At 51.7% G+C, this 12,105-nt stretch overlaps 3 non-coding genes across 3 annotated transcripts; all 3 read left to right on the top strand.

Moving 5' to 3' along the window:
• The first annotated feature begins 275 nt into the window (after nt 1–275).
• Nucleotides 276–466, top strand: LOC142692509 (U2 spliceosomal RNA). Its single transcript, XR_012860947.1, has one exon. It is a non-coding gene; the product is annotated as a U2 spliceosomal RNA (small nuclear RNA).
• Nucleotides 467–1,754: 1,288 nt separating this feature from the next.
• Nucleotides 1,755–1,945, top strand: LOC142692508 (U2 spliceosomal RNA). Its single transcript, XR_012860946.1, has one exon. It is a non-coding gene; the product is annotated as a U2 spliceosomal RNA (small nuclear RNA).
• Nucleotides 1,946–11,062: 9,117 nt separating this feature from the next.
• Nucleotides 11,063–11,253, top strand: LOC142692507 (U2 spliceosomal RNA). Its single transcript, XR_012860945.1, has one exon. It is a non-coding gene; the product is annotated as a U2 spliceosomal RNA (small nuclear RNA).
• The last annotated feature ends 852 nt before the right edge of the window (nt 11,254–12,105 follow it).

Below are 12,105 nucleotides of genomic sequence, written 5' to 3'. Positions count from 1 at the left end.
CGCTGCCAGTGTTTATCTGCATGGCAGCAGGGCATTTGGGCGTTGCCAGGAAGGCGTTTTTATGTAGATTCCTCCTCTTTCAGCACTGCATTGTGGTGCAAGCAAAAGAAGCAAATCCTGTCTGGCTTCCTCTCCGGCCTTTATTCACCTCCCGTGTAGCTGTGAGTGTGTGAGCCTGCAGGGCCCCATGGAATTGCCTAGAAGTAGGCTGAATCGCTGCAAGGGCTGAACAGCAGTATCGGGCAGGCTCGGGCAACGCGCGGCCCGTTCGGGTTATCGCTTCTCGGCCTTTTGGCTAAGATCAAGTGTAGTATCTGTTCTTATCAGTTTAATATCTGATACGTCCCCTATCTGGGGACCATATATTAAATGGATTTTTAGAACAGGGAGATGGAAATAGAGCTTGCTCTGTCCACTCCACGCATTGACCTGGTATTGCAGTATTTCCAGGACCGGTGCACCCTTTCCTTATGTGTTGACTAAAAGCAGATTCCAAAAGTGTTTTTTGTCTTTGCTATTGTTTCTGTCTTTCTGAAGGGATCTCCCCTTTTAATCCCATTATTTCAACACCTGTTGGACAATGCATGAGTGATAATGAGCTCATTGATTAAATGCAATTAATGAATAGATTGCCACCTCTTGTTGTGTGTCGTCTGTGTTTCTGTGTTTCCGGCATTTCACATTGGAACACCTCATTCACCTTCCTTGTCTTCTCTCCGCCCTCCCTTTTAGGTAAGTTAAAGAGCTGCACCTGAGCCAGCCACTGATTGATTGATTGATTGATTGATTGATTGATTGATTGATTGATTGATTGATGCAGCACAACAGTCAAATAGTGGAGTGGAGTAGGGGAACAGCAAACAGCCAATAAAGCAGCCCGCCCGCTCGCCTGCCCGCCACAATGGACCTACCTGTGTACACTAGATGGATGTGATGGAATGTACTGTCGTCCCTACATTTCAAGAAGAAGTAAGAATTGCAGTTGCAACAAAGCCTTGCTTGCCTACAAAGAGAGCAGCAATTTGGATTTGTTACTATGTTACCTAGAAGAATAACAAACTGTGCAAGGATGGAGGTTGTAGGAGCAAGGAGAAGTTGTCTGTAAAGTTGGTGGATGCCTATTTTCCATTTTGCAGTCCCTTGTCTCCCTCTTGTGGCCTCCTGGAGGCAACTAGCTGTGCAAAAAAAAGACAGCCTGGCGGCCGGCTGTTGCAGTGTTGCCCTCTCAGGCAACACTGAGTGACTGACTGAGCCTCACCGTCTTATATAAAGTTCAGACGGAACTTTGCACGTGTCATAGTGGAGCCCTCAGGATTCCAGAGCCAGCTTTCTGACATCATAATGGGGCCTCAGAGATAAAAGCCTGGGCCCAGGCAGTGTTGGTCAGTGCTGCTCAGCAGGCAGCACTGGACTGGACTGGATTACAGCTGATACAAGGTGTGAAGGAACAAGGGGTGGCTGTGGGCATGCACTTGCTGCCGCTGCCAGTGTTTATCTGCATGGCAGCAGGGCATTTGGGCGTTGCCAGGAAGGCGTTTTTATGTAGATTCCTCCTCTTTCAGCACTGCATTGTGGTGCAAGCAAAAGAAGCAAATCCTGTCTGGCTTCCTCTCCGGCCTTTATTCACCTCCCGTGTAGCTGTGAGTGTGTGAGCCTGCAGGGCCCCATGGAATTGCCTAGAAGTAGGCTGAATCGCTGCAAGGGCTGAACAGCAGTATCGGGCAGGCTCGGGCAACGCGCGGCCCGTTCGGGTTATCGCTTCTCGGCCTTTTGGCTAAGATCAAGTGTAGTATCTGTTCTTATCAGTTTAATATCTGATACGTCCCCTATCTGGGGACCATATATTAAATGGATTTTTAGAACAGGGAGATGGAAATAGAGCTTGCTCTGTCCACTCCACGCATTGACCTGGTATTGCAGTATTTCCAGGACCGGTGCACCCTTTCCTTATGTGTTGACTAAAAGCAGATTCCAAAAGTGTTTTTTGTCTTTGCTATTGTTTCTGTCTTTCTGAAGGGATCTCCCCTTTTAATCCCATTATTTCAACACCTGTTGGACAATGCATGAGTGATAATGAGCTCATTGATTAAATGCAATTAATGAATAGATTGCCACCTCTTGTTGTGTGTCGTCTGTGTTTCTGTGTTTCCGGCATTTCACATTGGAACACCTCATTCACCTTCCTTGTCTTCTCTCCGCCCTCCCTTTTAGGTAAGTTAAAGAGCTGCACCTGAGCCAGCCACTGATTGATTGATTGATTGATTGATTGATTGATTGATTGATTGATGCAGCACAACAGTCAAATAGTGGAGTGGAGTAGGGGAACAGCAAACAGCCAATAAAGCAGCCCGCCCGCTCGCCTGCCCGCCACAATGGACCTACCTGTGTACACTAGATGGATGTGATGGAATGTACTGTCGTCCCTACATTTCAAGAAGAAGTAAGAATTGCAGTTGCAACAAAGCCTTGCTTGCCTACAAAGAGAGCAGCAATTTGGATTTGTTACTATGTTACCTAGAAGAATAACAAACTGTGCAAGGATGGAGGTTGTAGGAGCAAGGAGAAGTTGTCTGTAAAGTTGGTGGATGCCTATTTTCCATTTTGCAGTCCCTTGTCTCCCTCTAGAAGAGGCTGGACGCAGCTGCAGGCTTGAGGGAAGCCGACATGACCGTCCTGGTAGGGAAAGGGTTAATGTTAAGAGGTGAGGGAAAGGTGAAGAAGCTGAAGGAGGGACGGGGAGGAGCTAGGGGGGACGGGGGGGCCGTTACTGCGCTTCCCGCTGTTTCTCGGCATTGAGCCGGAAGCAGCGGGAGGAGTAGTACACAAGAAGCAAAGCTCCCCGTTGCCCGGCTTTTTAGTATGGCAGAGGCCCTGATTTTAGAGCGGCTGCGTGCCGCTGCTGTGCACCACGGTCCCGGATGGCTGGAGGAGACCGTGGCTGCATTAACGCGGATCCCGGACGCCGTTTCGCCACGTCGGGCACGGCGTTCGGGGTCTGTTGTAAGGGACAGGCTCCCCTCCCCCGGCCCCCCTACGAGCATGGCTATGGCGGCGGGGGGGGAGTCGGCAACAACCGCTCCTGCGCTGGGCAGGCAGAGAGCGGTAGCAGGGGTGACGGCGATGCAGGCTGTGTCGACCCGTCCCTCTCGGCGGTCCCGACCTCCAGAGCGCCTGAGTCCGGAGGTAGTCCCGCGGACACGGCGTCGCAGAGGGAGCCCGATCCCGGACGCTGCAGGCCAGGCAGCTGGGAGGACCGCCCCTTCCCAGGCCCTGCGTCCTGGCAGGAATCCCAGGCCGCGACGGGGTCCGGCGGTAAGCAGGGAGTCGCAGGCCGGGCTCCCTGTCACCCCTCCCCCATCAGATGGAAGATGTCAAGAGCAAGGTACGGCCGCCCCGCATGGTGATGTTCCGGCCAGGGGGCAGGCTTCGTCAGGATCGTCTAGACGGACGACTAGATCTGCAGCGACGTCGAGGCAACAGGTCCGGTCGGAAGTCTGGGTCCCGGCGGTCGGGCGGCAGGTTGCCGGCCCATCGGTCAGCGCGTCCTCATCCCCTTTCCGAAGAGGTCGTTGGGAGGGACAGTCGTCGGCGAGAGAAGAACTGGAGGAAGGTGAACTGGACGTTTATCGTCGAGGTCAGGATGGTCCGGCTGACGGGAACACAGCGCCTGTGCAGCCCGGTGAGTGTATAACTCCTTTATTGTCTTATCCAGCGATTTTTATGTCGGGTGTCGGCGGGGGGGGCTGCTAGCATAGCATCGGGGGCCGGTAGTGGCGCGGGCGGACGCGACGGAGCGGGTTTGGCAGATTTAGTGGGTTGCTTACGGGAGCTGGTGGGGCGCCTGGATAGGGCCGCGGCGCCGGTAGTAACGGAAGTGTCCCCTGCGGTAGTTTGGGAAGGCCCCAGGGAAGTGGGATCGTTGCAGGCGCGTCCTGTGGTGGCGGTTAGAGAGGCGGTCGCGGTGTCGGTGCAGACTGAGGCACAGAAGGACGGCGATCGAGTGCGCATGGACGATCGTGCTCGGGGGGAGGTGTATGTTTGTTTTGAGGGTCCGTTGGGGGCGCATTTAAAGCAGGAGGTGCGTGATCGGATCTGGAAAGATGAATATGTTGAAATTTTTTCTCTCTTGCCGCTGGCTAAATTCAATTTGGATAAGAGCAAGCGGGATGAGAGTAAAAAGGACGAGGAGGAACGGCGGCGGTATAGGCTTATCCCGCAGACGTTCGTTAATTGGTCGCAGGCGTTCGCCATATTGGCTAGTGTGATAGGGGAAAAGGCGCCGGAAAATTGTTCGGCGTTATTTTGTTATTTTGATGCTATTGGGGAGGCTCATAGGGCGTATGGGGGTCAGGCGTGGCTGCGATATGATGAGCAATTCCGTCAGCGGAAGGCGGTTCGGCCGGCGATTCGGTGGGACCAGAAGGATATTGCTCTCTGGTTACGGGTTACGGTTCCGGTTAGGCAGCCCTTTCCCGGGAGCGGTGGCCAGGGAGGCCAGACTAGTCAGAGTGGACCAAGCGGCGGGGGAAAGGCGGGGTTTTGCTGGCAATTCAATGAAGGCCAGTGTAAGTTCGGGGCCACGTGCAAGTTCAAGCACGTGTGCTCCGAGTGTAATGGTGCATCACACGGGGCGGCAAAATGTCTGCGAAAAAAGAGGTCCGGGAACCAGCACGGGGCTGGTCAAGGGGGTGTCGCCGGTGAGGGTGGAAAGGATGGCCCCTTATCTAAATGAGTATCCGGATAGGGCGGCGGCTAAGTTGCTTTATGAAGGGTTTAGTGTTGGTTTTGTTATTCCTCCGCCTCCTTATGAGGTTCCGGTTACGCGGAGAAATTTAAAATCGGCTTACGTGCATGCGGAAGTCGTGTCGGAAAAGTTGTTAAAAGAAGTTTCGTTGGGGCGCATGTCGGGGCCATTTGTGGAGTCGCCGGTGAAAGATTTAGTTGTGTCCCCTTTGGGTATTGTCCCTAAACGCGAGCCCGGAAAGTTTCGTTTGATTCAACATTTATCGTATCCCAAAGGTTCGTCGGTAAACGACGGGATTGATCACGAGTTGTGTTCCGTAGTTTATACCTCATTCGATAAGGCGGTGGGGTTAGTGCGGGCTGCGGGTCCGGGGGCGCTGCTAGCAAAAACCGACATCGAGGCGGCGTTCAGGTTGTTGCCGGTGCATCCAGAAAGCCAACGGCTGTTGGGCTGTTTTTGGAATGGGCCTTTTACGTGGATCGGTGCCTTCCGATGGGGTGTTCTCTTTCTTGTGCATACTTCGAGGCGTTTAGTAGCTTCGTGGAGTGGGTAACGAGGGGAGTATCCGGGGTCGATTCGTTGATCCATTACTTAGATGATTTTTTGTGCGTTGGCCCGGGGGGTTCGCCGGTTTGCGGTAACTTGCTTCATGCCCTGCAGAAGGTGGCGAGGGATTTTGGGATCCCTTTGGCGCCGGAAAAAACGGAGGGCCCGGTAGCGACGATTTGTTTCTTGGGAATCGAAATTGACTCGGTGGCAATGGAGTGTCGGCTCCCGGCGGATAAGCTGGGTGCTTTGAGGCTGGAGGTGCGACGGGCTTGTAGAAGGAAGAAAATGTCGTTGAGGGAGCTTCAGTCGCTGCTGGGGAAGTTGAATTTCGCCTGCCGGATTATGCCGATGGGGAGGGTGTTTGGTAGAAGGTTGGCGGCGGCAACGGCGGGAGTGCGGGCGCCGCATCATTTTGTGAGGCTCAAGGAGGAGCACCGAGCTGATCTTCAGGTTTGGGATGACTTCTTGGGCCAGTACAATGGTCGCTCGCTATGGATGGCCCCAGCGCAGGATACGAGTGATCTGAATATTTTCACGGATGCGGCTGGGGCGGGTGGCTTTGGAGCTTACGGGGGAGGTCCGTGGTGCGCAGGTCAATGGCCGGCTAGCTGGGTGTCCAGTGGATTGACGCGGAATCTGGCCCTGCTCGAGCTGTTTCCCATCGTGGTGGCGGCTACCATTTGGGGGGACAGGCTCAGGGACAAGAAGGTCCGTTTTTACTGCGACAACATGGGTGTGGTGCTTGCCATTAATAACATCACGGCGTCCTCTCCTCCGGTAGTTCAATTGTTGCGACATTTAGTGTTGGTGTGTTTGTCGCTGAACGCGTGGGTGGTGGCGGTGCATGTCCCGGGTGTACGGAATTGTGTTGCTGATGCTCTTTCTCGCTCGCAGTGGGACCGGTTTCGGCAATTGGCTCCGGGAGCGGAACGTATTGGTTTGGCGTGTCCGGATTATCTATGGGATCTGGTATCGGTCCCGTAGAGCAGCTGTTACAAAGGTCTTTGGCGGGCACGACGTGGAGGGCTTATGCTGCTTGTTGGAGGCAGTGGGAGGAGTGGGTAAGAGAGTTGGGTGATGTCAATACGGATAGAGACAGGTTGGTGGCACTTTTGTATTGGTTAGGGGATGCCTGGGAGGCGGGGTTTTCAGTAGCGAAGGTGAACCGGTTTATATCCGCGGTGGCGTTTGGGCTTAAGTTGCGGGGCTTGCGGGATGTATCGAAGGAATTTCTGGTATCGCAGGCTTTGAAGGGGTTGCGCAGAGGTAGGGTGGAGGCGGATAGTAGAAGGCCGGTGTCGTTTGCTTTGCTGGGCTTGTTGGGTGGTTCATTGGCATCGGTATGTCGTTCTTCAGATGAAATGGATTTGTTTCGGTTGGCTTTCTCGTTGGCGTTCTTCGGAGCATTTAGAATAGGTGAGTTGGTGTCGCCAAGTACTAAACAGGCAGGGGGGCTGAGATCTGGGGAGGTGAGCCTTTTTGCAGATCGGTTGGAGGTATGGTTGCGTAGATCAAAAACTGACCAATTAGGGAAGGGAAAACTGATAGTTTTGTTCGCTCTCCCGGGGTCGGTCATGTGCCCAGTAGAGTGCATGCGTGGTTTTACAAAAAACAGGGGGTCTCCAGATTTGCCTTTGTTATGTCATGTGGACGGGTCGTTCTTGTCCAGGTTTCAGTTTGGAGCTGTTTTTAAAAAATGTTTGACGGCGGTTGGGGTTGCGGCAGGCTCATATTCATCTCATTCCTTCCGGATTGGCGCAGCAACGGAAGCAGGGCGCTGGGGGTTGGATGATGAGGGGGTGAGGCGTATTGGTCGTTGGGAGTCTAAAAGGTTTAAGTCCTATGTCCGCCCCCATATGTTGTAATTTTGTTGTTTATGCTTGCAAATGTATATGGTGGTGCCTAACTGTGTTTTCCGTTTCAGATTCGCCTCCTTGTCTGGTGTGGTTGATGGGTCATTCGTACGTGCACTGGGGGGCTTTGAGGGCGGACGTCCGCCCGGATGGTCGCCAGTTGCGCATTCCGCGACAGGATGCGGTTGTGCATTGGCTGGGGTTTAGAGGTATGTCGTGGAACAGGGTGTTGGCGGAATTCCAGACATATGTGCGGCTTGATAGGGTTCCGGAGGTTTTAGTGTTGCACGTGGGTGGGAATGACTTAGGAGTCCGCCCTTTTCGTGAGTTGGTGCGGGATATCATACATGATTTGTTGTGTTTGTGGGTATCTTATCCCAAGTTGGTGGTAGTGTGGTCGGACATAGTCCCAAGGAAGCATTGGCGGTTAGCTAGATCGGTGGAGAGAGTCAATAAGGCTCGGATAAAAGTTAACCGGGCGGTGTCCCGTTTTGTGGCAAAGAACGGGGGCATTTGCGTGAGGCATAGGGATTTGGAGTCAGGATTGGGGAATTTCTGGAGGAGTGACGGGGTTCATCTGACCGAGGTTGGCATTGATATTTGGAGCTTGGCTATAGCAGAAGGCATAGAAAGGGCGGTGGTGGTGTGGAGGAACTCACAGGCTTAAGGTGGTCAAGGCCTGTTTCGCGGTGGCGGGGGGAGTCCTTGAGGCCAGTCAGTACAAAATGGTGGGGGGGTCGCATCGGGGGTATGCGTCCCCCAAAAAAGGTACATGGTTGAAGACTTCATCGGGTGTTATCCCTTTGAAGTGGTCTTCTGGTAGAAGGTATGTCACTTGAAGGCTTCATCGGGTGTTATCCCTTTGAAGTGGACTTCTAGTGGTCGGTATATCACTTGAGGGCTTCAACGGGTGTTATCCCCTTGAAGTGGACTTCTAGTGGGTGGAGCCATCTGCAGAGGTGAACGGTGCTTCCGAGCTGGTTTACGGCTGGAGGTAATTAGTGGTTTGCAGATGGCTAATTCGGTGTGTTCTTGAAAGGAACATCTGAAGGGGCTTCAAGGACTTCCTCTGCTCGGGTTAATGTTAACGTTTAATGGTTATTTATGATTCTGACCCATGTTGGGTCATGTGAATTATTAGGAGGAATTCTCTGGTGGATTCCTAACTAGTTATCCGAATGTTTCGGATTTAAATTGTTTTTATAAAACTGTGAAATTAATAAACGGCTGCTGTGGCCATTTCACATCCAACCTCGGTGTCATGTGTCGTTACTAAATGGGGGTGGGGGATAGTATGGTTTAAGGTTAACACACGACTCTACCTAGGCAGGTCAAGAAGAGGCTGGACGCAGCTGCAGGCTTGAGGGAAGCCGACATGACCGTCCTGGTAGGGAAAGGGTTAATGTTAAGAGGTGAGGGAAAGGTGAAGAAGCTGAAGGAGGGACGGGGAGGAGCTAGGGGGGACGGGGGGGCCGTTACTGCGCTTCCCGCTGTTTCTCGGCATTGAGCCGGAAGCAGCGGGAGGAGTAGTACACAAGAAGCAAAGCTCCCACCCTCCCACCCTTGTTTTGTTACTCCTTAGGTCTTCTGTACGTCCGTATATGAGCGTTGTGTTTTATTTTGTGTGTTTATTTAACATGTTTTTCTTTTTTCCGGAGTAGGTTCTGTTGTCATGGCAGCTGGCGGGGGGAGTCCTTGAGGCCAGTCAGTACAAAATGGTGGGGGGGTCGCATCGGGGGTATGCGTCCCCCAAAAAAGGTACATGGTTGAAGACTTCATCGGGTGTTATCCCTTTGAAGTGGTCTTCTGGTAGAAGGTATGTCACTTGAAGGCTTCATCGGGTGTTATCCCTTTGAAGTGGACTTCTAGTGGTCGGTATATCACTTGAGGGCTTCAACGGGTGTTATCCCCTTGAAGTGGACTTCTAGTGGGTGGAGCCATCTGCAGAGGTGAACGGTGCTTCCGAGCTGGTTTACGGCTGGAGGTAATTAGTGGTTTGCAGATGGCTAATTCGGTGTGTTCTTGAAAGGAACATCTGAAGGGGCTTCAAGGACTTCCTCTGCTCGGGTTAATGTTAACGTTTAATGGTTATTTATGATTCTGACCCATGTTGGGTCATGTGAATTATTAGGAGGAATTCTCTGGTGGATTCCTAACTAGTTATCCGAATGTTTCGGATTTAAATTGTTTTTATAAAACTGTGAAATTAATAAACGGCTGCTGTGGCCATTTCACATCCAACCTCGGTGTCATGTGTCGTTACTAAATGGGGGTGGGGGATAGTATGGTTTAAGGTTAACACACGACTCTACCTAGGCAGGTCAAGAAGAGGCTGGACGCAGCTGCAGGCTTGAGGGAAGCCGACATGACCGTCCTGGTAGGGAAAGGGTTAATGTTAAGAGGTGAGGGAAAGGTGAAGAAGCTGAAGGAGGGACGGGGAGGAGCTAGGGGGGACGGGGGGGCCGTTACTGCGCTTCCCGCTGTTTCTCGGCATTGAGCCGGAAGCAGCGGGAGGAGTAGTACACAAGAAGCAAAGCTCCCACCCTCCCACCCTTGTTTTGTTACTCCTTAGGTCTTCTGTACGTCCGTATATGAGCGTTGTGTTTTATTTTGTGTGTTTATTTAACATGTTTTTCTTTTTTCCGGAGTAGGTTCTGTTGTCATGGCAGCTGGCGGGGGGAGTCCTTGAGGCCAGTCAGTACAAAATGGTGGGGGGGTCGCATCGGGGGTATGCGTCCCCCAAAAAAGGTACATGGTTGAAGACTTCATCGGGTGTTATCCCTTTGAAGTGGTCTTCTGGTAGAAGGTATGTCACTTGAAGGCTTCATCGGGTGTTATCCCTTTGAAGTGGACTTCTAGTGGTCGGTATATCACTTGAGGGCTTCAACGGGTGTTATCCCCTTGAAGTGGACTTCTAGTGGGTGGAGCCATCTGCAGAGGTGAACGGTGCTTCCGAGCTGGTTTACGGCTGGAGGTAATTAGTGGTTTGCAGATGGCTAATTCGGTGTGTTCTTGAAAGGAACATCTGAAGGGGCTTCAAGGACTTCCTCTGCTCGGGTTAATGTTAACGTTTAATGGTTATTTATGATTCTGACCCATGTTGGGTCATGTGAATTATTAGGAGGAATTCTCTGGTGGATTCCTAACTAGTTATCCGAATGTTTCGGATTTAAATTGTTTTTATAAAACTGTGAAATTAATAAACGGCTGCTGTGGCCATTTCACATCCAACCTCGGTGTCATGTGTCGTTACTAAATGGGGGTGGGGGATAGTATGGTTTAAGGTTAACACACGACTCTACCTAGGCAGGTCATGTGGCCTCCTGGAGGCAACTAGCTGTGCAAAAAAAAGACAGCCTGGCGGCCGGCTGTTGCAGTGTTGCCCTCTCAGGCAACACTGAGTGACTGACTGAGCCTCACCGTCTTATATAAAGTTCAGACGGAACTTTGCACGTGTCATAGTGGAGCCCTCAGGATTCCAGAGCCAGCTTTCTGACATCATAATGGGGCCTCAGAGATAAAAGCCTGGGCCCAGGCAGTGTTGGTCAGTGCTGCTCAGCAGGCAGCACTGGACTGGACTGGATTACAGCTGATACAAGGTGTGAAGGAACAAGGGGTGGCTGTGGGCATGCACTTGCTGCCGCTGCCAGTGTTTATCTGCATGGCAGCAGGGCATTTGGGCGTTGCCAGGAAGGCGTTTTTATGTAGATTCCTCCTCTTTCAGCACTGCATTGTGGTGCAAGCAAAAGAAGCAAATCCTGTCTGGCTTCCTCTCCGGCCTTTATTCACCTCCCGTGTAGCTGTGAGTGTGTGAGCCTGCAGGGCCCCATGGAATTGCCTAGAAGTAGGCTGAATCGCTGCAAGGGCTGAACAGCAGTATCGGGCAGGCTCGGGCAACGCGCGGCCCGTTCGGGTTATCGCTTCTCGGCCTTTTGGCTAAGATCAAGTGTAGTATCTGTTCTTATCAGTTTAATATCTGATACGTCCCCTATCTGGGGACCATATATTAAATGGATTTTTAGAACAGGGAGATGGAAATAGAGCTTGCTCTGTCCACTCCACGCATTGACCTGGTATTGCAGTATTTCCAGGACCGGTGCACCCTTTCCTTATGTGTTGACTAAAAGCAGATTCCAAAAGTGTTTTTTGTCTTTGCTATTGTTTCTGTCTTTCTGAAGGGATCTCCCCTTTTAATCCCATTATTTCAACACCTGTTGGACAATGCATGAGTGATAATGAGCTCATTGATTAAATGCAATTAATGAATAGATTGCCACCTCTTGTTGTGTGTCGTCTGTGTTTCTGTGTTTCCGGCATTTCACATTGGAACACCTCATTCACCTTCCTTGTCTTCTCTCCGCCCTCCCTTTTAGGTAAGTTAAAGAGCTGCACCTGAGCCAGCCACTGATTGATTGATTGATTGATTGATTGATTGATGCAGCACAACAGTCAAATAGTGGAGTGGAGTAGGGGAACAGCAAACAGCCAATAAAGCAGCCCGCCCGCTCGCCTGCCCGCCACAATGGACCTACCTGTGTACACTAGATGGATGTGATGGAATGTACTGTCGTCCCTACATTTCAAGAAGAAGTAAGAATTGCAGTTGCAACAAAGCCTTGCTTGCCTACAAAGAGAGCAGCAATTTGGATTTGTTACTATGTTACCTAGAAGAATAACAAACTGTGCAAGGATGGAGGTTGTAGGAGCAAGGAGAAGTTGTCTGTAAAGTTGGTGGATGCCTATTTTCCATTTTGCAGTCCCTTGTCTCCCTCTTGTGGCCTCCTGGAGGCAACTAGCTGTGCAAAAAAAAGACAGCCTGGCGGCCGGCTGTTGCAGTGTTGCCCTCTCAGGCAACACTGAGTGACTGACTGAGCCTCACCGTCTTATATAAAGTTCAGACGGAACTTTGCACGTGTCATAGTGGAGCCCTCAGGATTCCAGAGCCAGCTTTCTGACATC

Source organism: Rhinoderma darwinii (assembly GCF_050947455.1).
Source record: "Rhinoderma darwinii isolate aRhiDar2 chromosome 5 unlocalized genomic scaffold, aRhiDar2.hap1 SUPER_5_unloc_39, whole genome shotgun sequence".
In the NCBI taxonomy this organism is placed as follows: Eukaryota; Metazoa; Chordata; class Amphibia; order Anura; family Rhinodermatidae; genus Rhinoderma; species Rhinoderma darwinii.
Note: the sequence above shows the minus strand (reverse complement) of the source record. Positions and strands in the feature narration are given on the sequence as shown.